At 41.2% G+C, this 23,087-nt stretch overlaps 1 long non-coding RNA gene across 2 annotated transcripts in view; it reads left to right on the plus strand.

Annotated features, from left to right (window-relative positions):
- Positions 1-23,087, plus strand: part of LOC111838793 (uncharacterized) — a 63,955-nt gene that overhangs the window by 4,492 nt on the left and 36,376 nt on the right. Inside the window, exons 2-4 of one of the 2 annotated variants that reach the window (XR_002836963.2) lie at positions 12,894-13,010; positions 13,306-13,361; positions 13,738-13,851. This is a non-coding gene — a long non-coding RNA (uncharacterized lncRNA). Of the gene's footprint in view, positions 1-12,893; positions 13,011-13,305; positions 13,362-13,737; positions 13,852-23,087 lie in introns of those variants that run through there. The other variant, XR_011988747.1, reaches the window with a different exon arrangement.

Consider the following 23,087-nt stretch of genomic DNA (forward strand, 5'->3'; position numbering starts at 1 on the left):
AAGGCTTACCATCCTTTTGCATATGTTTCTTGCATCTCCTTTCCCGTTCAAAGAATACAATTTAGCGTTTAATGTGATATTAAAATCACCACCACTTAAAAGTTCCCTGGCTCCTTGCTGACGCTAATTCTAGGATCTGCTTATACAGGGACCAATCGATGTTTGGGGGAACATACACATTTAACAGATTGGTCAGGGTACCATCAATTTTACCCGTTATCATTACATATCTACCGTCCTTGTCTTTAGATTCTGATATATAAGAACATAAGAACTATACAAACGAGAGGAGGCCATTCGGCCCATCGAGCTCGCTTGGGGAGAACTTAACTAATAGCTCAGAGTTGTTAAAATCTTATCTAGCTCTGATTTAAAGGAACCCAAAGATTCAGCTTGCACTACATTATCAGGAAGACTATTCCATACTCTGACTACACGCTGTGTAAAGAAGTGCTTCCTTAAATCCAGTTTGAAATATTCTCCCGGTAATTTCCACCTATGGCCACGAGTTCTTGTATTTGAACTAATGCTGAAGTAACTATTCGGTTGAACAGCATCCAAACCTGTTAGAATCTTATAGACCTGGATCATGTCCCCCCTCAGTCTCCTTTGCTTGAGGCTGAACAGATTTAGCTCAACTAACCTTCCTCGTATGACATTCCTCTAAGCCGAGGAATCATTCTTGTGGCCCTACGCTGCACCTTTTCTAAGGCCGTGTAGGAATTATTAGCTCAGGTAATTTTTTAATATCTCCACCAATATGTGTGAATTAATTAAAGTTTAATTAATTATTATTTAATGCTGATTATTAATCAATTGTTATGCCGAATGGTCGGCTCCTCCAAACTCGATTGCGGTATCCCCGTGAGTCTGTTAATGTGAGACTTAAATGGGATTCACTAATTACCAGTATCGCTTAGTAACCTGGGTTAGAAAGCTCGTCCAGCGAGCTGCATCACCAGGTAATGTAAACGATTGGTAGTGAAGCTCCCCTCACGGCCGATGAGAGAGAGTCTCGCGATGTTTCAGGTGAGTTTGAGGTTCAGAGCGTGTAGCAAGATCGCACAGAGGCAGGGACTTTATTGTGAGACACTCAATGACGGAGGCTAAAGTTGTGTAAAAGACATGCATTTATTCCTAACTAACACTACAACTAACATAAGACAGACATTACACCTAACACACACAACAAACACGAAATAACGGAATAGAACAAACGATGTAATTATGAAAATGCAATGACCGGATTTAAATGAGTAACCTTAAATGGGAAATACTGTTCTGCAAAGCAAGCACAGTTTGTGGAAACACGACCCTAAAGTCTTATAGCAGGTTAACAGAACAGCTTAAGTTGTTAGAATGAAAGGAAGCTGGTTTACTTGGTTGAAGAGTGGGGGGGGGGGTCTTGGCAGTTGATGGCAGAGCTGCTGAGCCGATGGCACTCAGGAAGGCGCGGCGTTTGAAGCAGTGGAGTGGAGCCCCTTTGGATTCTCTCTCCTGGTGAAGCTTTGTCTTGGGTGCTGTTCTCTGTTCAGGTGGCCCTTCACCGGGGGGTTTCTTGTGGGCTTCTCGTCTCCCGGGCTGATGGTCTTTTCTGCACTGCTGCTGGTTGTTCTCTGCGCTTGATGATCTGTTTGCCCTGGCTGATGTTTATTCTCTGCGCACCTTTGTTCTGAGGTGCTAGATTTTTATGGTCTAAAGTTCATGAATAGGGATGACCAGGAATTCGACTCCTGGCCCAATGGCTGGCCATCCATTTGGCGGGCTTTCGGAAGGGGGTCTGTATCAGTCCTTTTGGGATTTATGGCCCGACTGATTCTCCCTTTACTGATGATTTTCATTAAGCTGTTATAACTTTTGATACATCCACTTTTATGGTAATCACTGACCAGATTTGGAATCAGGGGTGATTAACAATCAGTTTGACACCAAACATGCCATACCAGCTTCACAGGTACATACCTCATTCACATCAGTATAGGATACAGGTGTTTTGGGTTGCACCTCAACAGATGTTACACTTTGTGCGGATATTACATCAAATATTCATATTACAAACAGCACATCTTATCCATAGATAGGCGTGGCCGTTAGTTTGTGGTAATATCAATATAAGTTGCACATCTGGAAACAACATATTTTGTTTGGTGTGGCTTATGCCAATTCATCTTCTCCAGAATGGATAAGATACACCTTAAGGGGCCGTTCACATATCGCGTCTTTTGCGCGCTCAAGTCCATTATTTCAAATGTAGATGCGCGGCAGCCGCGCTCATAACGGAAGCGACGCGGTCGCGACGCGCACGCGGTGCGACGCGCCAGGTTTTTTCAGGCGCGTCCGCGCCGCGACGAGTTGGAAACATCTCAACTTTTTCAAAATGCCGCAAGCGCACCGCGAGTCATGTGACAAGATTCAACCAATTAGCTTCCTCGCCTTTTCCGTTACACTGACGCCTCAGCAGAAACATGGAGGAGCAGCTCATTATTGTGGTCCAGGGATTTCCTGAACTTTATGATTTGTCATATATATATGTACACACACACACAATTGCTGTACTAGTTACTTAAAAATATTTTAATGCGTATAACTAATTCCTTGTTAAATCCATCATTGTTTTTATAGAATGGATTTATATAGAATTTGTTATTGTTTATATAGATTTTATATAGAATTCAGTTATTTTTTTTAACTTTGTGTTTTGGTCATTTCGGTTATGACGGTAATTATCTCAGACAAATGCAGAGCCGTTGTGCAGGAGAGATGGTTTCACGGCAGAAGCTCTAGCTGTTTGCTGATGCTAGGGCCAGCTTTTCCTAAAATATAATCCAACTGGTCCTTGTCAAGTCTGAAATAGGCTTTGAACCTCCCGTTGTCCAGGCGGAGCTCCTGGATCAGCTGGTGAAATTCCCCGTGTTTTTTACGTTTTTGAAGAATGGGGTGCACCCAAACAATACGGCGTTTTTTTCTTTTCTGCGTAAATAAATCTTGTAGCAGAGTCACAGCAAGGGTTTTTCGTTGGTGGAAATCCATTTTTGAAATTAATGGAGAGCGCGGCGGATGGTTACTTAGCAACGACAGACACTTCCAGAGTGCAAGCGCCCGGGCGCTTTTGGAAAAAAGGAGAAAGCGACGCGCCTAGCGTTTTCCTCGCGTTTTTAGGCGCGATATGTGAACGCCCCCTAATTCAGTTCTTTTAACATAGCATGGTAGAAACAAAGAAACTTGGTGACTGTCCACCAAGATCAGATAAGGACCACAAAGGAATGTTGGAAGAGAAGGGGGGGTTGTTAACAAATAAGATTCTCTAAAAGTTAGGACACATTGGTTACACTAATTTTCCAGATTCTTCTGGTATACCATGAGAACCTATATACAATGGTAGCTATACCTGTCTATTTATTTAAATTTATATGTGTTCAAGTGCAAAGGGGTAAAATAGGTGATACTCCGTGAACATGGTTATAAGGGTGGCACACAAAACACTAAGATTGTCTAAGGACACATACAAACATAACCATATCTGTATATTGAGACTAGTAGTCATGAGTAAATCAATATACAGGGTATACAAAAGCCAAACTTAAATGAAACTTCCTTTAGGGTGTTTGTCTGTTGGGTGAGTGATATGTAAGACAGAATGTATGGGGAGGGGGTTGTGTGCCAAGTCGAGGGACCCCTGTCCATTAGGTCCACTCTGCTTGTCTGTAGGTCCCTAAATCTTTGGGCAATAAAAGTTGGAGTGCTGGCCTCCCTTGTTATCTGTGTGTGTGTGTGTTTATGTGTGTAACCCCCCTTTGGTGCCTCTCGTACCAGGCTCAGCCTTGTCTCAGGCCACCTGGAATTTAGGCCCTGTGATATGTGCATGTGTGACCCTACAGCCGCAATGTCCTTTTTAAGATATGGTGACCAAACCTGCACACAATATTCTAGGTGACGTCTCACCAAGGAATTGTATAATCTTAGCATTACCTCCCTTGACTTAAACTCCACACACCTGGAGATATACCCAAATATCCTATTGGCCTTTTTTATTGCTTCCCTGCACTGGCGAGAATGAGACATGGAAGCATCAACATACACACCAAGGTCTTTCTCATAATCAGCTACCTTTATTTCAGTAGGTCCCATAAAATACCTGTACTTTATATTTCTGCTCCCTACATGGAGTACCTTACATTTCTCTATGTTAAATTTCATCTGCCAGGTATCGGCCCAGTCACTAATTAAATCAAGATCCCACTGTAGCTGCTGAGCCGCTAGTTCAGTATCTGCTACACCACCCACCTTGGTGTCATCTGCAAATTTCACCAGTTTACTGTATATATTGGTGTCTATATCATTTATGTAAATTAGGAACAATAGTGGTCCTAAAATTGAACCCTGCGGTACCCCACTTTGAACGCAGGCCCACTGTGACATTGTGCCTCTTATAACTACTTGCTGCTTCCTATCTGTTAACCAGTTATCAATCCAGGTCGCTACAGTTCCTAAAATACCTGTCGTTTTGAGTTTAAGTAAGAGCCTCTTGTGGGGGACAACATCAAAATCCTTTTGGAAACCTAAGTATATTACATCATAGGCCTTCTTATCAACTTCCTGAGTAGCTTCCTCAAAAAACTCCAACAGATTTGTTAAACAGGATCTACCTCTCCTAAATCCATGCTGGCTATCCCTCAAAATGTTATTTGAGTCCAGGTAATCTACCATTTTCTCTTTGATTATAGCCTCCATAACTTTACCAGTTATACAAGTTAGACTGATTGGCCTATAGTTTGCCAAATTATTTCTATCCCCTTTTTTTGAAAATGGGCGTTATGTTGGCATGCTTCCAATCAGAAGGTACCACACCTTCAGATAAGGATTTTTGAAACAGTAAAGTTAAGGGTTGGCAAATAATATCCCTCATCTCTTTTAACACTATAGGTAAGATGCCATCAGGGCCCTGTGATTTATTTATTTTGAGCTTAGCTAGGCTTTGCAAAACATCAGCTTCAGTTATTTATATATTAGTTATAGACGATGCTGAATTAGTAATAAGAACTGGTAAGTTACTAGTGTCCTCAACAGTGAATACCCATGCAAAACTATCATTGAACTCATTTACTATATCAATGTCGTTTTCAATTATAAGACCCTTACTATCCTGCAGATTAATAATTTCATTTAGAGCTCTTTTAGAGTTAAAATACTGCAGGAAACTTTTAACTTCATCCTTAGCCTCCAATGCAATCTTCCTTTCGACATTCCTTTTAGCTCGTCTAATGTCATTTTTTAACTGTAGGTTTAGATACTCTTGATTTATTCTGTCATCATCAGTTATTTTCCATTTCTGGAACAAAGCCCTTTTCCTCCTTATGTTCATAGTCTAGAACTCCAGATATTAAGATTGCCACCCCTCTTCGCCTCCCCGAACCGTGGGAAGAATAAAAGACATGCATAAACCCCAACTTGTTCAATTTTGCATGCTCATTATCAGCCAGATGGGAATGGGAATGTCCAGCCATCATACCGCTCAGGAAGGAGACGGCTCCTGAGTTCAAGAGATGAACGTGTTTTGGTGCGGAATGTGCGTATCAATCCCATAACAAAATCAAAAGACCTTGTGAAGATGCTGGCTGAAGCTGGTAAGAGTGTATCACTATCCACAGTGAAACGAGTCCTGTACCGAACATGCGCGTAAAGGCTACTCAGCGAGGAAAAAGCCATTACTCCAAAAGCGACATAAAAAAGCCAGATTACACTTTGCAAATACACACAGGGACAAAGACCCTAATTTCTGGAGACATGTCCTGTGGTCTGACGAAACAAAAAATTGAACTGTTTGGCCATAATGACCATCGTCATATTTGGAGGAAAAAGGAGGAAAACCTTCAAGCCTGAGAACACCATCCCAACTGTGAAGTACGGAGGTGGCAGCATCATGTTGTGGGGGTGTTTTGCTGCAGGAGGGACTGGTGCACTTTACAAAATAGATGGCATCATGAAGAAAGAACAGTATGTTGAAATATTGAAGCAGCATCTCAAGACATCAGCCAGGAAGTTAAAGCTTGGGCGCAAATGGGTCTTCCAAATGGACAATGACCCTAAGCATACTGCAAAATTGGTTACAGAGTGGCTTAAGGACAACAAAGTCAATGTTTTGGAGTGGCCAACACAAAGCCCTGATCTTAATCCCATAGAAAATTTGTGGTCAGAGCTGAAAAGACGTGTGAGAGCAAGGCGTCCCACAAACCTGACTCAATTACACCAGTTCTGTCAGGAGGAATGTGCCAAAATTCCATTAAACTGTTGTGAGAAGCTTGTGGAAGGATACCCAAAGCGTTTGCGTCAAGTCATTCAGTTTAAAGGCAATTCTACCAAATACTAAGCAAATGTATGTCAACTTTTGACTTTGAAGAAAGTAATAAAAAAATCTCTAAAAAATTCTCTCATACATTATTTTGACATTTAGTAAATAGAAATTATTTTGGGAATCCGAACGGGCCTAAAACTGAAAGGGTTTTGTGTGATTTAATATCAGACAGTAAGAAAAAAAAAAGTTATATGTCTTTTTATACAGTGTATGTAAACTTTTGGTTTCAACTGTAGATAGCGCTTTCCACCTTTTCACCGGATTACGCAAGCCATTAATGTTTAATGATTTAACTGTATTTGACTCTCCCTGCCGACCCCTGGAGGATGGGCTCCCCCTTTGAGTCTGGTCCCTCCCAAGGTTTCTTCCTTCTAGGGAGTTTTTCCTTGCCACTGTCGCCTATGGCTTACTCACTGGGGGCTTTGGGTGGGGATGCTGTAAAGCGCTTTGGGACAATGTAATGTTGTGATAATGCGCTATACAAAAATAAATTTGTTGTTGTTGTTGTTGTAATGTTGATTGATACCAGTTTTGTTAATCTGCTACTCATCTAAATTATAGTCTCTATAGTTATTATGCACAGTTTAATGGGCTCCCCGCTCACCCTTGTAAACACTGAACATTGAACATATGAACGAGTTAACATCGAAAAGAAACAAAAATCAAACTGAGATATTAACTTCCAAGATAGGGGTCTCAGAGGTAGACCCTGTTTCACCTCTAAGGGCAACTTCCTCATCAGTCAGTGAAGGAGGCACTTGAAGGCTAAGACCCTACTACAGAAAGTACTTACGAGAAACCTTACTTATTTACTTGTTATGCACCAAAAACCGAATATAATAGTCTTAAGTAACAAGAACCAAGTGGGTAAACCTCAATTTCACGAAGGTGTAGATGATGTCCTCTTGAAGTCTCTGAGTTTGTCTGTGTAACCAGTGTCCCGCCTCTTGCTTGTCATACCGCTCCTCGGTCCTCTGCTCACTTTGCTCCAGGTCAGCTGCTTCAGTTGTTCCAGGGCCGTTTCTGGTGATTTAACCACCGTCACAGCATAGCCTCTACTGGACATATCTTCAGTGGCCTCCACCACCGTGTTGTAAATTTTTGTTTCGTCGGTGTATTTCACCCTCAGCCGAGCTGGACAGAGGGTCTGAAAAGGGATCTTCTGCTCTTTCAGAATCTTGCGCACTTCTGCGTATTCCCTTTGTTTTTATAGAATCAAGGGGGGATAGTCATGATCCCAACTCACTTGTCTGCCATACCAGGTAAATCCTCTTTTCTGCCATGCCTTATGGAGCAGAAGTTCTTTGGTTTTGAAGCTGAGGAATTTCACGATAATAGATCATTTGGGGGGGGGGGGGCGTCGCCTGGGGGTAATGGACCTAGAGAGAGGTGCGCCCGTTCGATGTGTATGTCAAGCTCATCTTGGGGCAGCCCCAAGCCGTCACGCAGCAATTTCTCCACAAAATCAATCATTGTTGGAGAGTCTCGGGTACACCGTAAATGCGTATGTTCTCTCTTCTTGTACGGCTCTCTAAGTCGATTAATTTATCTTCCAACTTAGTTTGTAGTTTTATTATTTCCGTCATGGCGCCCTCGGGGCTCTGAATACTTTCCTCCATTTTCTCAATTCTCCCCTCAGCCTCATCCAGTCTGGCGCTCATCTTTAAGATTTCTTCCTTAATTTTCCCCAATTGCACATTATTTTCTTGGCGAAAGCCTCTTATTTCTTGTAATACCGTGTCTAATTCGCCCATATCTCAGCGGCTGCTTGTTCTAATCGAATCACAAAATGCCGTAGCAGCCTTTCAGTGTGCAGGTTCGTAACGAGAAGTGATTCGCATTAGCCGGGAAGGTAGCGTTATTCTCCCAACTTTAAACTTCCACTTTGTTGTTGCCTCTTTGAAGCATCGGTGTATTTCACTTACCCCCTTCCTTATTCACTTATTCCTTATTCAGCAGGTTTTCGTCATCTTAATGGGGTTAAGTTTACAATGTCGTAGGTTTCCTCGGGAGCTTGTTCGCAGCGCGGCCATCGCGGTGACGTCCAAACCGGAAGTATATTTATAATAATAACAAACCATGTTACAGAAGTTGCAGGGTTTAAAAACATGCTTAACAATTAGGCACATCTGCAAATATCAGCATGTACTATCATGTATACAAATTTCCTTCATGATTTGTTTTTTTCTTTTAATTTTTATTATGTTTAAAAGTTGCTCTTCACTAGGAAAACAGTTCAGTGTATGACTAAATTTCAACATTTGAGAAGCCATTTTTAATAAATAATATATTTTTTTTTTAAATTATACTTCTTATTGTTATAAAAATTATAAGGGATAAATACTTTTACTTATACAATGTTTGTTACTCATAGTCCAGGCTATATTCCAATTGATATTTTCAATGTTGCAAATGAACTCGGACCACAGTGTGGCAACGTTATGCATCAGGATTCTGGTGTATTTATTATTCCACTTTTAATGTTTTGTTAATAAAATTTATCGTGACATCTTTTCAAGTTACTGGCATCCTGTCAGGTGTGCTGCTATCTTGCAGTAGTTTATGAAGACCTAAAAGAATTGTGTCAAAAACAAGAGTATTCTCTAGGAGATATTGGAACACTAAATTTAGTTAAAAATCACACTATGTGAGCAAATGCCCCTCTCAATTGATCAGCTGGGAGATTAATAGAATGTTACTGTTAACCCTTTTGTGTAAAAAAGTATTAATTCTTAAATTTTATTTAATTCCAAATTAATTTTTATAAGAAGAGTAATTATCTTTGTATATAAGAAGCCAGGATTCAAATGCTGGCTTAATTATTGTTTTCTTTTTTTATTCAATGGATAAATGCTTAATGCTAATTAGAGATGCTCCGATCAGCATTTTTGTGGCCGATCACCGATTACCGATCACCAAGATCATGATCTGCCGATTGCCGATCACTGCCGATCACAGAATGGCAGGGGAATGGGAATCTTTTATCTATAATCTAGCAGAGTTTGCACCATTTGTAGAAATGAAACTAACTCTAAATTAACTATATTGGGGGAAAAAAACTGTAGAAATAGGCTACAGTCAAGATCTTGAAGAATCAAGCGCTTGACACTTGGCGCCCCACACTGAAGGAGGGGCAGTAACACTTTGGTCAGCACTGTTGCCTGACACCTCCAGGGTCAACACATGAAATGTTCCCCGAGAGCAGAGTGGTTTAGTTTCTCATACTCGGCATATTCAGTTGTATGGCGTGTTCTAAGATGCCTAATCATGTTAATGGTGTTAAAATGCCGTTGCTTGCGTCCACCTCGAGGGATTTCATCACGACATACATTGCAAACGGCTAACTTTACGTCTTTATCGGACACTTTGAAAAACTTCCAGACAGGAGAACTCATGTTGCCACTAGTAAGCTCCGCTCCGCTGTTGTTTACCTGTGCGCCGTGCATGCCCGTGTGAAAAAGTCGCACGAGTAATTTACGTCAAGTGATCGGCTTTTTTGATCGGCGCTTTTGGGGCTCGCCGATCAAGCTATTTTTAGCCAATATCGGCCGACCAATTGGAGCATCACTAATGCTAATGTATTAAATGTGATGAAACACGTAATCAAGCAATTCAGCTGAGGTACATTTGCTTTGTCCCACGGTGCATTGCCTAATTCACACTTTACAACTTATTTATGTATTAATTTGTGTTATCAAATATCAATTAACTGTCAATCTGTATGAAATGGAGCAATGGCATGTAATATGGATACGATGTAATAATTAATAACTTAGACAGAAAGTGATCTTGAAAATCCAAGGGAAGTGCATTAGGGATGCTACGATCAGGAGCCACCGATACCAAGTACCGATTTTTTGCCATGGTGATCGCCCGATACCAATGCCAATTCTGATGCTTCAAGTTTATATAACTGATATGTAAGCTCTCTGATCACCATTAACTTTTTTTCAGATAAAGTAATACTATAAATGTTGCCTTTGTTATATTTTTGTTATATTTTTACAGTAATATATCTAATGTAACTATTGTTTTAACAGAGTACTAAATAAATATTTATTATATAGTGAACATTTTAATATGCCTTTACAATTGGGTTTACGCATAACACTATGCACATCAGCATGCTTAATATGAGACAAAAATTAATAAACAAAATGGAGCCAGCTGATGCAACCCACAAGGTTTGCTATAAGTCTGGGAGAGCAACATCAGTAAAATATTTGCGCTGTGGCAGTTTATATCATGGTTTAAGATGTGCAATTAGGCGTTTAAATCCAATGTCTTCTGTGACTGACCGAGGCTGGTGGTCAATACATATAAATTACATTATCTTCGCGGTTATATCCTTAGCTTTCTTGCTGTCTGGTGTGTACAGTTTGTGTTTTTTCAGAATGTCTGTAATGGATGGCTGAGTGAGAGTCGCATTATTAGTTACCGTTGCCTTTTTTAATTGCAGTTGCCAGTTTTTCGTATTCGCCGTACGACTCGTGGTGGCTCGTTCTTAAGTGCCGAATGAGGTTCGTTGTATTAAATATTTTGGACAATGCGCCTCCACGTGAGATTTCTTTGGAACTTAAACAGCAAATAGCAAATTTTTCATTGTTTCTCAAAACATCATAGTAATTTCACACCGGTGATGACATGACTGCGGCGACAAAACATTTACGTCCCCACTCATCGTGTACGTCCTCACGCATTGACGTCATCAATTGTGATCGGTTTATAAGATTGGCCAAGTTTAACGAGTACCGATCGAGTCATAAAATGTGATTATCGGCTGACTCATCAGACCAGGCAACATTTTTCCAGTCTTCAACTGTCCAATTTTGGTGAGCTCGTGCAAATTGAAGCCTCTTTTTCCTATTTGTAGTGGAGATGAGTGGTACCCGGTGGGGTCTTCTGCTGTTGTAGCCCATCCCCCTCAAGGTTGTGCATGTTGTGGCTTCACAAATGCTTTGCTGCATACCTCGGTTGTAACGAGTGGTTATTTCAGTCAAAGTTGCTCTTCTATCAGCTTGAATCAGTCGGCCCATTCTCCTCTGACCTCTAGCATCAACAAGGCATTTTCGCCCACAGGACTGCCGCATACTGGATGTTTTTCCCTTAGCACACCATTCTTTGTAAACCCTAGAAATGGTTGTGCGTGAAAATCCCAGTAACTGAGCAGATTGTGAAATACTCAGACCGGCCCGTCTGGCACCAACAACCATGCCACGCTCAAAATTGCTTAAATCACCTTTCTTTCCCATTCTGACATTCAGTTTGGAGTTAAGGAGATTGTCTTGACCAGGACCACACCCCTAAATGCATTGAAGCAACTGCCATGTGATTGGTTGATTAGATAGTTGCATTAATGAGAAATTGAACAAGTGTTCCTAATAATCCTTTAGGTGAGTGTATATATATACAGTATATGGAGTGGTCTCTTAATTTTTCCCAGAGCTGAAAGTTTTCCTTTTGCAAGTGCCTTAAATCCTGCATTTCTTAGCACTTATTTCTTTTAGTGCAGCATTGTGATTGTTCAATTCTACAGTTCATAAGAACATAAGAACATAAGAAATTTACAAACGAGAGGAGGCCATTCGGCCCATCAAGCTCGTTTGGGGAGAACTTAGCTAATAGCTCAGAGTTGTTAAAATGTCATCCAGCTCTGATTTAAAGGAACCCATTGTTTTAGCTTCCACTACAATAGCAGGAAGACTATTCCATACTCTGACTACACGCTGTGTAAAGAAGTGCTTCCTCAAATTTGTTTTAAAATGTTCTCCCGCTAATTTCCACTTATGGCCACGAGTTCTAGTATTTAGACTAATATTGAAATAGTCATTTGGCTGAACAGCATCCAGACCCGTTAGAATCTTATAGACCTGAATCATATCCCCCCTTAGTCTCCTTTGCTCAAGGCTGAACAGATTCAGTTCCGCTAACCTCTCCTCGTAAGACATTCCTCTAAGACCAGGAATCATTCTCGTAGCTCTTCGTTGCACCTTTTCTAAGGCAGCAATGTCCTTCTTGAGGTGTGGTGACCAAACCTGCACACAGTATTCTAGGTGGGGTCTTACCAAGGAATTATATAAGTGTAACATCACCTCCCTTGACTTAAACTCCACACATCTAGAGATATAACCCAACATTCTGTTCGCCTTTTTTATTGCTTCCCCACATTGGCGAGAGTGGGACATGGAAGCATCAACATACATACCGAGATCTTTCTCGTAATCAGCTACCTTTATTTCAGTGGAACCCATAAAATATCTGTACTGTATATTTCTGCTCCCTGCATGGATTACCTTACATTTATCTGTGTTAAATTTCATCTGCCAAGTATCAGCCCATTCGCTAATTAAATCCAGATCCCGTTGAAGCCTCTCTGCTGCTAGATTAGTATCTGCTACCCCGCCCACCTTAGTGTCGTCTGCAAATTTAACCAGTTTACTGTATGTATTCGTGTCAATATCATTAATGTAAATTCATACTGGTAATATGCTGAGGTTTAAATGCATTTTCACTGAAACATTTTTTCCTCTGTTCCTAAAAGGTGGGATGTCTCTCTTTAAAGCTCGGGAGTGGTGGTTCACTGTCCTGGGAGAAAGGGAGGAATTTGACCGGGGGTGCCTGTGTATCAGTGATGTAGATAACAGTGGCTCTGGACATGGTAAGTACCAGCTGTATGAGTTGAAATGGAGCAAATGTCATACTAAAGAAGTTGCTGACTCATGGCAAGCTTGCTTAACAGATGTAATAGCCCTTTTACACCAGAGCCGGTGCCCATGCCGAGTCTAAATTCCGGCCCGGACATTGTATTCATGCCAGCAATGCCGAGCCGATATATCTGGGCCTGAGCTCAAAATAAAAGTGAAAATGTATACAGGAAATCGAAAAGAGAGCTAAATAAAAATGGTGCTGGCCACCCTAAAAACGAACATCTTGGACTCCGTGTTTGGAAACAGCTCTACTAACCAGGCGACTGGAGCATTGAATTCTGCGACCGCTTTGGAGGAATCGGGTAAGTTGTTATTGTTGTGTTTACTTGTAATTTGACTATGAACTTTAATTATGTTTGGTGTATGTCTGATGCCTTCCAAGGATCCGTCTAATAAAACAGCATATCGTTAAACACTTGGTTGTGTTTTGTTTATTGGACGTGTGCTGTGACTAGGGCTGCTTCATTTTTAAACATTTTTGTACAGCCCACCTGTTTTTTGTAACAACAACTTGGATAACTAATAAGTTACCATTAGAATTTGACCTCGGTGTACCAGCCAGTGATACATAACGTACAGCTTACTTTCATTGCTGCAACAAACACTATCTTGTGTGAAATGTCAGTAATTTAATTGAAATTTACCTATCATGTCTTTTGTGTGCTTGTTTTACCACAGGTGAAGAGAATGAAAATGGATAGGAGCAACACTTTTTATATTTATTTATTCCACATGAAAGATTTACATATTTCTTGATTATTTGTATATTTGTAAAATAAAAGTTTACCAGAATGTTTTGTTCTTTTCTTGTCTTCACTCTCCCTATCAGAGTAGTCCATTAATGCATAATGCACAGTAGTTTCTTCAGTGTCCCCTAGTTATTTTATGTTCATTTTAAATTACTATGCATTTGAACCTTTATATGCTAATTCGTACTTCAGTTGCGATGTAAAGGTTAAAATGCATGATAATTTCTTGTAATAGCAGTGCAAATGCACATAAAATACGAAAATACAAAAGTACGAATTTCCGCTGTTGAAACAATTGATTGCAGCACATATCGCTTTTAAAAGTGAATGCAGGACACTGAGAAATTTTGAATGAACTGTCAGGTTAAACCCAGGAACAATAACATATAAAGGTAAAAAATAATGTAAGCATTTTGGTAAATTCAAAAAAGTCTTGCTTTGATATTATGTGGCATGGTCCTCCATTTTTGTCTTTACTTCTGAAACGGTACCTGTCCCGCAGCAACACGCACACACTGACATCATCGTTTTACCCTTTTGGCACCAAGTGCAGTATGAATGTGAGATGATTTTTGATGGGCCAAGGTGAGCTCCAGCCCAGCTCTGGCTGAGCATTGGCACCTGAACTGGCTCCGGTGACGGCTTGGTGTGAAAGGGCTATATGTGTAAGGCTTACGGGTTAAAGTTGTTTACTTTAAATGCTCAGCCCCCTCCTCAATTATTAGCACCCCTAGTAAAGATGGATAAAAAGGGTTATAAGAAATTAATCTTTTAATGAATCAGTTTTATCATACTCTGAAAAAATAAGAATAATCCAACCATAATTTATTCTGAAAAAGATTAAGAAAAAAATATTTTTAACCACATGTTCCATGATTATGGGCACCCCTCCATCTAATACTTTGTGCAATCTCTTTTCAACAATTAAACAACACTGTTTTCTCCTGCATCATCTTATAAGGTTGGAGAATACAGGGCAGGGAATTGAAGACCATTCCTAATCACTGAATCTCTCCAGATCATGCACAGGTCTAGCTCCTCTCCTCTTCAGCTTACCCTATAGGTTTTAAATGAGATGGCAATGGCTGAATATTGAGTTAATTTAACAATTTTCATTTTGATTTGGGCATATGTTTTGTATCATTATCCTGCTGGAAGATCCAGCAATGACCCAGTTTTAGTTTCTTGGCAGTCAGCCAGATTTAGATTTCAAAATTTTCTAGTAGTTCATGGAGTCCATGATGTCATGTACCCCACCAAGGTTCCCAGGGCCTTTGGAGGAAAAACATCCCCACAACATTACAGAACTTCCAGCATACTTAACAATGCGAAACAGGTTCTTTTCAATATTGTCATCCTTCTTTTTACACCATACCTACCTTGAGTTGTTTGTTCCCAGAAAGCTGAATTTACATTTCATCTGTCCATAAAACACAGTTCCAGTCAAAGTTCCAGTGGTACTCAGCAGAGTCCTGGGGTTTCATTTATCAAAGTTGTGTATGCACAAATATATGGCCAAAATGTCTGCACACAACTTTTCACATTTATCAAACAAAACTTGTCAGATCAGGTCTGGTTGGGGAGCATGCACTGATGCAGTGTGTTGCCACACCCACCACACGGTGAAACTCCTTGGAGTCCTGGCTGGCGACCCCCCCAGGCAGACACGGTCCAGTCCCACACTCCAGAAATGACCATCCATGTGCCCCAGCCAGGTGTAATGTGAGCATCCCCTCGGCCTGTTCCAGCCGCTTGGGTCCTCAGCAGTGAGGATCCTACAAGTTGGATTGCCCTCAGGGAAACATGCCACATGGCCGTAGTGCCATAACTGACACTCCCTCACAATTCAGGTAATGTGCCTCATTCGGGACTCCTCTAGCAACCACTCATACGACACAAAGTCAAACCAGTGGTACCCAAGGATTCTCCGAAGAGACATGGTACTGCTGGAGTCCAGTCTTTGTCTCAGCTCACTGGATAGTGTCCATGTCTCACAGCTGTACAGCAAGACAGGGAGCACCAGTACTCTAAAGACTTGGACCTTCATCCTCTTGCAAAGATATCGGGAGCGGCACACACCCCTTTCCAGTGACCTCATGACTCCTTATGCCCTTCCAATCCATCTGCTGACTTCACAGGAAGAGTCATCAGAGACATGAATGTCGCTGCCAAGGTAAGTAAATCTCTCAACGAGGTTGACATTCTTCCCGCAGACAGACACACTACTGATGGCCGTGCCTAAGAAGTCATTAAAGGTCTGGATCTTGGTCTTTATCCAGCACATTCGCAATCCCAGACACTCAGACTCTTCACTCAGTCTCCAGAGAACCCCGATCAGGACTCCAGGAAGATCACAGCATTGTTGGCAAAGTCAAGATCAGTAAATCTTTCTTCACCAACAGATGCCTCACAACAGCTGGACCCTACAACCCTGCCCAACACCCAATCCATACAAGCATTGAACAACACTCGTGTTGAATCCCGGGATCAACTGGGAAGAACGTGGAGGTTCTCCCTCCACTCTGCACAGCACTTGCAGTACCAGTGTACAGGTCGGCTATGACGTCCAGCAACTTCGGGGAGATCTTGGGAAGTCTCACCGAGTCAGATGCTTTACAAAAATTGACAAAGGATGCAAAGAACCTCTGCCAATATTTGTGCTTGTGCTTGATGAGAACCCTCAGCGGCAGGATGCGGTCAATGGGGTAAAACCAAACTGCTCCGGTTACTGACAGGCGAGCAAGTGATCACGGATCCTGTTAAGGATGACCCTAGCAAGGACCTTACCTGGCACTGAGAGCAGTGTTATCCCACTGTAGTTGCCACAATCCAGGCGATCACCCTTCCCTTTACAGGATCAGCCTCGAGAACTCTGGATGCAGAGTTGTCCAATGTCCTAGTTGAGGGGTCAGCTTTAAACACCTGTTGAAAGTACTGCAGTGTCATCTGTAAGGACCGTTCTATCACCCGCCCTGACTGCAAGTCTCCGAGGAACATATTCAGATGTTCTTAATGCTTCGATTACTGTAAGCAAGACGTATGCCACTAGGCCACAGATGGTGTGTCACATGCTCACAGGTTCATCTAACAAAAGCCTCCTTATCTCTCCTTCGAGCCCTCACAGCCATCCTCCTCAGTTCCTGGTACAGACTGGAGTTGCTACCAAGCACTGTGACTCCTCTCGATAATATCCAGGGTGCCCTGTGAGATGAAACACCTCTTTCTGGGAAAGCTTACAACTCCAACATAACCCTCAGAAACCTTCAGGGTCTTATCACGGATGGTCTCCCACATCACATTAGAGTCAGCGCTCGCACCCAAGTCTGCAAGTTCCTCACACAAACTGTGTGCAAACTCATCAGAAACAGCTTGATCTTGGAGTCTGACCAAGTCTAGCCTCATTTTCCTAGTAGGTGGTAGCCTCTGAATTTTCAGAGTAGCAACAACAAGTCTGTGGTCAGAATTCACAAAATGGACACTTCTGTAGACCCTGCAGTTCTGCAGTAGCCTCCAGCATCTGGCCACGAGGATAATAATAATAATAATAATACATTGTATTTGTGGGCGCCTTTCTAAAACCCAAGGTAACCTTACGTAGCACATAAAAGACAAACAATTAAAAAAAAAATAATTAAAAAAGTTATGTACATAATTAGACAATAATTGGGTTAATGCGAGTAAGCCAATTTAAACAGATGGGTTTTGAATTTTGACTTAAATAATGGAAAAGAGGGGTGACATGGTGGTGCAGTGGTTAGCACTGTTGCCTCACACCTCTGGGACCTGGGTTTGAGTCTCCGCCTGGGTTTCATGTGTGTGGATTTTGCATGTTCTCCCCGTGTCGTTGTGGGGTTTCCTCCGGGTTCTCTGGTTTCCCCCCACAGTCCAAAAACATAATGTTACTAAATTGCCCATAGGTGTGCATGTGTGAGTGAATGGTATGTGAGTATACCCTGAAATGGGCTGGCCCCCCATCTAGGGTTGTTCCCTGCCTCATGCCCATTGCTTCCGGGATAGGCTCCAGACCCCCCGCGACCCAGTAGGATAAGCGGGTTGGAAAATGGATGGATGGAAAAGAGTCAATGTTTTTGATAACGGGCAGAAGTGAGTTCCAGAGTCAGGGAGCAGAGCGACTGAAAGCTCTGTTTCCCATGGTGATGAGCCGGACAGAGGGAACAATAAGATGGGTGGCAGATGAAGATCTGAGAGAGCGGGAGGGAGTGGTGATGTGAAGCAGGCCACATGGATAGGGAGGGGTGAGATTGTAAATGGATTTGAAAGTGAGAAGCAGAATTTTGAATGCTATTCTAGTTTTTATGGGCAACCAGTGAAGTTGTTTAAGGACTGGGGTGATATGTTGGAGAATTGGAGTAACAGAAGCAGTTTTGAGTGATGGAGGGACAATTCCAGTATTAAGGGAAGAGTGGATAATGGTGGTAATGAGGGGGGCCAGGGAGGGAAGACAGGTTTTAACTAGAGTAGTGGGTAGAGGGTCGAGCTGACAGGTGGACGATTTAGATTTTTTTTATCAAACATTTTTTATTGAATTTTACAAAAAACATAGACAGATAGACACAGTGTAGAACAGACAGTATGAACTAGAGCTGCACGATTTGGGGAAAATATCTAATCACAATTTTTCTGACGGACATTGCAATTATGATTTGATTTGCGATTTCATTTTTTTTATGTCAAGCTTCAGTTCAATATTCAGTGTGTATTCTGATGCAAGGATGAGAATTTAAAGATGTGGTATGTCAAGTTAAATAAAGTAATAATGAAAACAATTGCAGCAAAAAGAAAAATAGCGATCTTGCAGGTAACACTGCATGTTGGGGAAGATGGTGGCACAGGTGGTAGTGCTATCGTCCTGCAACTGGAAGGTTGCAGGTTCAAGCCTTGGTTTCTCCTGACTCCATCAAAGTGTCCTTGAGCAAGACACTGAACCCCAAATTGCTCCCGGTGTGCAGGTTGGTGCATTGCATGGCAGCCTCCACCACCGGTGTATGAATGTGTGTACGGATGGTTGAATGTGAGGCATAAATTGTAAAGCACTTTGAGTACTCGTAGGAGTAGAAAAGCACTATATAAATGCAGTCCATAACACTGATTACCCCCCTAATAACACTAGAACCGCCTTTTCCCACGCAAATGAACAAGCAAGAACTACTTCGGTGTATGCAGCCATTTTGTTTGCGCTAATGTGTTATTAGTGTTAATAACAGCAGCTAACAACACTCAAAAAGTCGTAATGTTCATAACAGAGTGGCTGTTCTGTCCTGAAACCGTAAAATGTTGAATAAATAGAAGTCGTTTATTGGTGATTTCATGTTGGTCGAAGTTTCCGCTTTTTAACAACTGTCTACAGTTATTTTCTATACAAATCAATTCAGGTAAAACAAAAAAAATGTACGTGTTCTGTAATGTACAAACTCTTTCAGACTCTCACACAAGAAATCTTACGGCAAATCTATATTCCATTCTGAACTTAAAAGTAGCTGCATCAAAAACGTTACGTCAGTTTGCAAACCCTACGGACTATTTAAAAGGTAATAAAACTTACATACATGTAAATGTGTGTGCAGAACTGAGAACAGAATATCTCACTCCATGTAGCTTACCAAAGTTGCCAACCCTGCATTTTATTTGAAATGAGAAGTAAAATGCAGTTTTCGACTGAAGCGGCTTATCATTCCTTTGCTTTGTTACTCGGACAAATACAAAACGAATGAATAAACATTATATGCGTCTCTTTTTGTATCTTTTCTAAATAAGACCGCATGTCCATACCCAACTGTAATAGCGATTAAAGCGATCTATTCTTTTAGTATTTATGTTAAAGGCTTTTGTTTTATTACTGTTGTGGGATTAAGATTAATCTTTTGTGCTAATAAGCACAAAAACATATAAGAACATAAGAACATAAGAACTATACAAACGAGAGGAGGCCATTCGGCCCATCGAGCTCGCTTGGGGAGAACTTAACTAATAGCTCAGAGTTGTTAAAATCTTATCTAGCTCTGATTTAAAGGAACCCAAGGATTCAGCTTGCACTACGTTATCAGGAAGACTATTCCATACTCTGACTACACGCTGTGTAAAGAAGTGCTTCCTTAAATCCAGTTTGAAATGTTCTCCCGCTAATTTCCACCTATGGCCACGAGTTCTTGTATTTGAACTAATGCTGAAGTAACTATTCGGTTGAACAGCATCCAAACCTGTTAGAATCTTATAGACCTGGATCATGTCCCCCCTCAGTCTCCTTTGCTTGAGGCTGAACAGATTTAGCTCAAATAACCTTTCCTCGTATGACATTCCTCTAAGACCAGGAATCATTCTTGTGGCCCTACGCTGCACCTTTTCTAAGGCCGCTATGTCCTTTTTAAGATATGGTGACCAAACCTGTACACAATATTCTAGGTGAGGTCTCACCAAGGAATTGTATAATCTTAGCATTACCTCCCTTGACTTAAACTCCACACACCTGGAGATGTACCCCAACATCCTATTGGCCTTTTTTATTGCTTCCCCACACTGGCGAGAATGAGACATGGAAGCATCAACATACACACCAAGGTCTTTCTCATAATCAGCTACCTTTATTTCAGTAGGTCCCATAAAATACCTGTACTTTATATTTCTGCTCCCTACATGGAGTACCTTACATTTGTCTATGTTAAATTTCATCTGCCAGGTGTCAGCCCAGTCACTAATTAAATTAAGATCCCGCTGTAGCTGCTGAGCCGCTAGTTCAGTATCTGCTACACCACCCACCTTGGTGTCATCTGTAAATTTCACCAGTTTACTGTATATATTGGTGTCTATATCATTTATGTAAATTAGGAACAAAAGTGGTCCTAAAATTGAACCCTGCGGTACCCCACTATGAACGCAGGCCCACTGTGACATCGAGCCTCTTATAACTACTCGCTGCTTCCTATCCGTTAACCAGTTATCAATCCAAGTCGCTACAGTTCCTAAAATACCTGTCGCTTTGAGTTTAAGTGAGAGCCTCTTGTGGGGAACAACATCAAAAGCCTTTTGGAAATCTAAATAGATGACATCATAGGCCTTCTTATCATCAACTTCCTGAGTAGCTTCCTCAAAAAACTCCAACAGATTTGTTAAACAGGATCTACCTCTCCTAAATCCATGCTGGCTATCCCTCAAAATGTTATTTGAGTCCAGGTAATCTACCATTTTCTCTTTGATTATAGCCTCCATAACTTTACCAGTTATACAAGTTAGACTGATTGGCCTATAGTTTGACAAATTACTTCTATCCCCTTTTTTGAAAATGGGCGTTATGTTGGCATGCTTCCAATCAGAAGGTACCACACCTTCAGATAAGGATTTTTGAAACAGTAATGTTAAGGGTCGGCAAATAATATCCCTCATCTCTTTTAACACTATAGGTAAGATGCCATCAGGGCCCTGTGATTTATTTATTTTGAGCTTAGCTAGGCTTTGCAAAACATCAGCTTCAGTTATATATATATTAGTTATAGACGATGTTGAATTAGTAATAAGAACTGGTAAGTTACTAGTGTCCTCGACAGTGAATACCCGTGCAAAACTATCATTGAACTCATTTACTATGTCAATGTCGTTTTCAATTATAAGACCCTTACTATCCTGCAGATTAGTAATTTCAGCTTTTAGAGCTCTTTTAGAGTTAAAATACTGGAAGAAACTTTTAACGTCATCCTTAGCCTCCAATGCGATCTTCCTTTCGACATTCCTTTTAGCTCGTCTAATGTCATTTTTTAATTCAGCCTGTAGATTTAGATACTCTTGCTTTATTATGTCATCATCAGTTATTTTCCATCTCTGGAACAAAGCCCTTTTCCTCCTTACTTTATACTTTATGTCCCTATTAAACCACCTAGGTTGCAATTTCCTAGATTTATTCTTGCTAGAAACAGGTATGAAGTCCTCTTGTACTTGCAATAATGTGCTTTTAAAAAATTCCCATGCCTCTTCAACAGTTTTGTTATTTAACTCCATCCAGTTCACGGTTTCTAGTTTTAATCTCATACAATTGAAGTTAGCCTTCCTAACATTATATATTTTTGATTTGGACTTTGCTCTTCGGGCACTAAACTTAACCTCAAATTTAACCATGTTATGATCGCTACTGTCAAGTGGTTCTAAAACATCTAATTTACCAATCCTGTCCTGGTTATTAGACAAAACAAGATCAAGAATGGCATCTCCCCTGGTAGGGGTGTTAACAAACTGAGTAAAAAAACAATCCTGTACTAATTCCACCATCTCAAGTTCATTTTCAGAAGAGCCAGCAACAATGTCCCACTGTATCCCCGGTAGATTAAAATCACCCATAACTACCACATCATTTTTATTGCTCATAATCCTAATATCACTGTATAACAATCTGCTTTCCTCAGCAGCTACATTGGGTGCTCTGTAACAAACACCGACAATTAGGCTATTTGAGTTTGTAGCATCTAATTTTACCCATATAGCTTCCGTACTTTTACTTATATCAGTAAGCTCCCTTGCCTGCAAGATTTCCTTTACATATACTGCAACACCACCTCCCTTCTTACCTATACGGTCTTTACGGAACAATGTGTAACCATCCATATTATATTCTTGTCCATCCTTATCACTCAACCACGTTTCAGTTATTGCTATAATATCATAAGAGTCCGATGAGATAAGAGCCTCTAAATCATGAATTTTATTCCTAATACTCCTGGCGTTTAAATACAGACAACAAAGGGTAGGCTTATTACAGTGCCTACTTATAATATGATTTTTTTGGGCTTTCCGTTTCCCCCCAGTTACATACTTAACTAACCTCCCTGCCCCCCCAGTCCCTAGTTTAAACATTCCTCAACTACTCTACAAATACGCCTTCCCAGTACACTGGTTCCCCTCCGGTTCAGATGCAACCCATCCGGCTTGAACAGGTCCCACCTGTTCCAGAAGGTCCTCCAGTGCCCCATAAACCTAAACCCCTCTTTCCTACACCATCCTTTTAGCCACGCATTTAATCTCCTTATCTCAGCTAACTTAGCCTCACTTGCGCGTGGCACGGGGAGTATTTCGGAAAATACCACCATGGACGTTCTGCTTCTAAGCTTATTGGCGACTTCTATAAATTTATCCTGCAGAACAGCCCTTCTACCCTTGCCTATGTCGTTGGTGCCAACATGCACCACGACAACTGGATCCACCCCAGCTGGGGCCAAAAGCTTGTCCACACGATCTGGAAGGTCTCCTACCTGGGCACCAGGCAGGCAAGACACCGTA

Source organism: Paramormyrops kingsleyae, unplaced genomic scaffold (assembly GCF_048594095.1).
Source record: "Paramormyrops kingsleyae isolate MSU_618 unplaced genomic scaffold, PKINGS_0.4 ups116, whole genome shotgun sequence".
Lineage (NCBI taxonomy): Eukaryota > Metazoa > Chordata > Actinopteri > Osteoglossiformes > Mormyridae > Paramormyrops > Paramormyrops kingsleyae.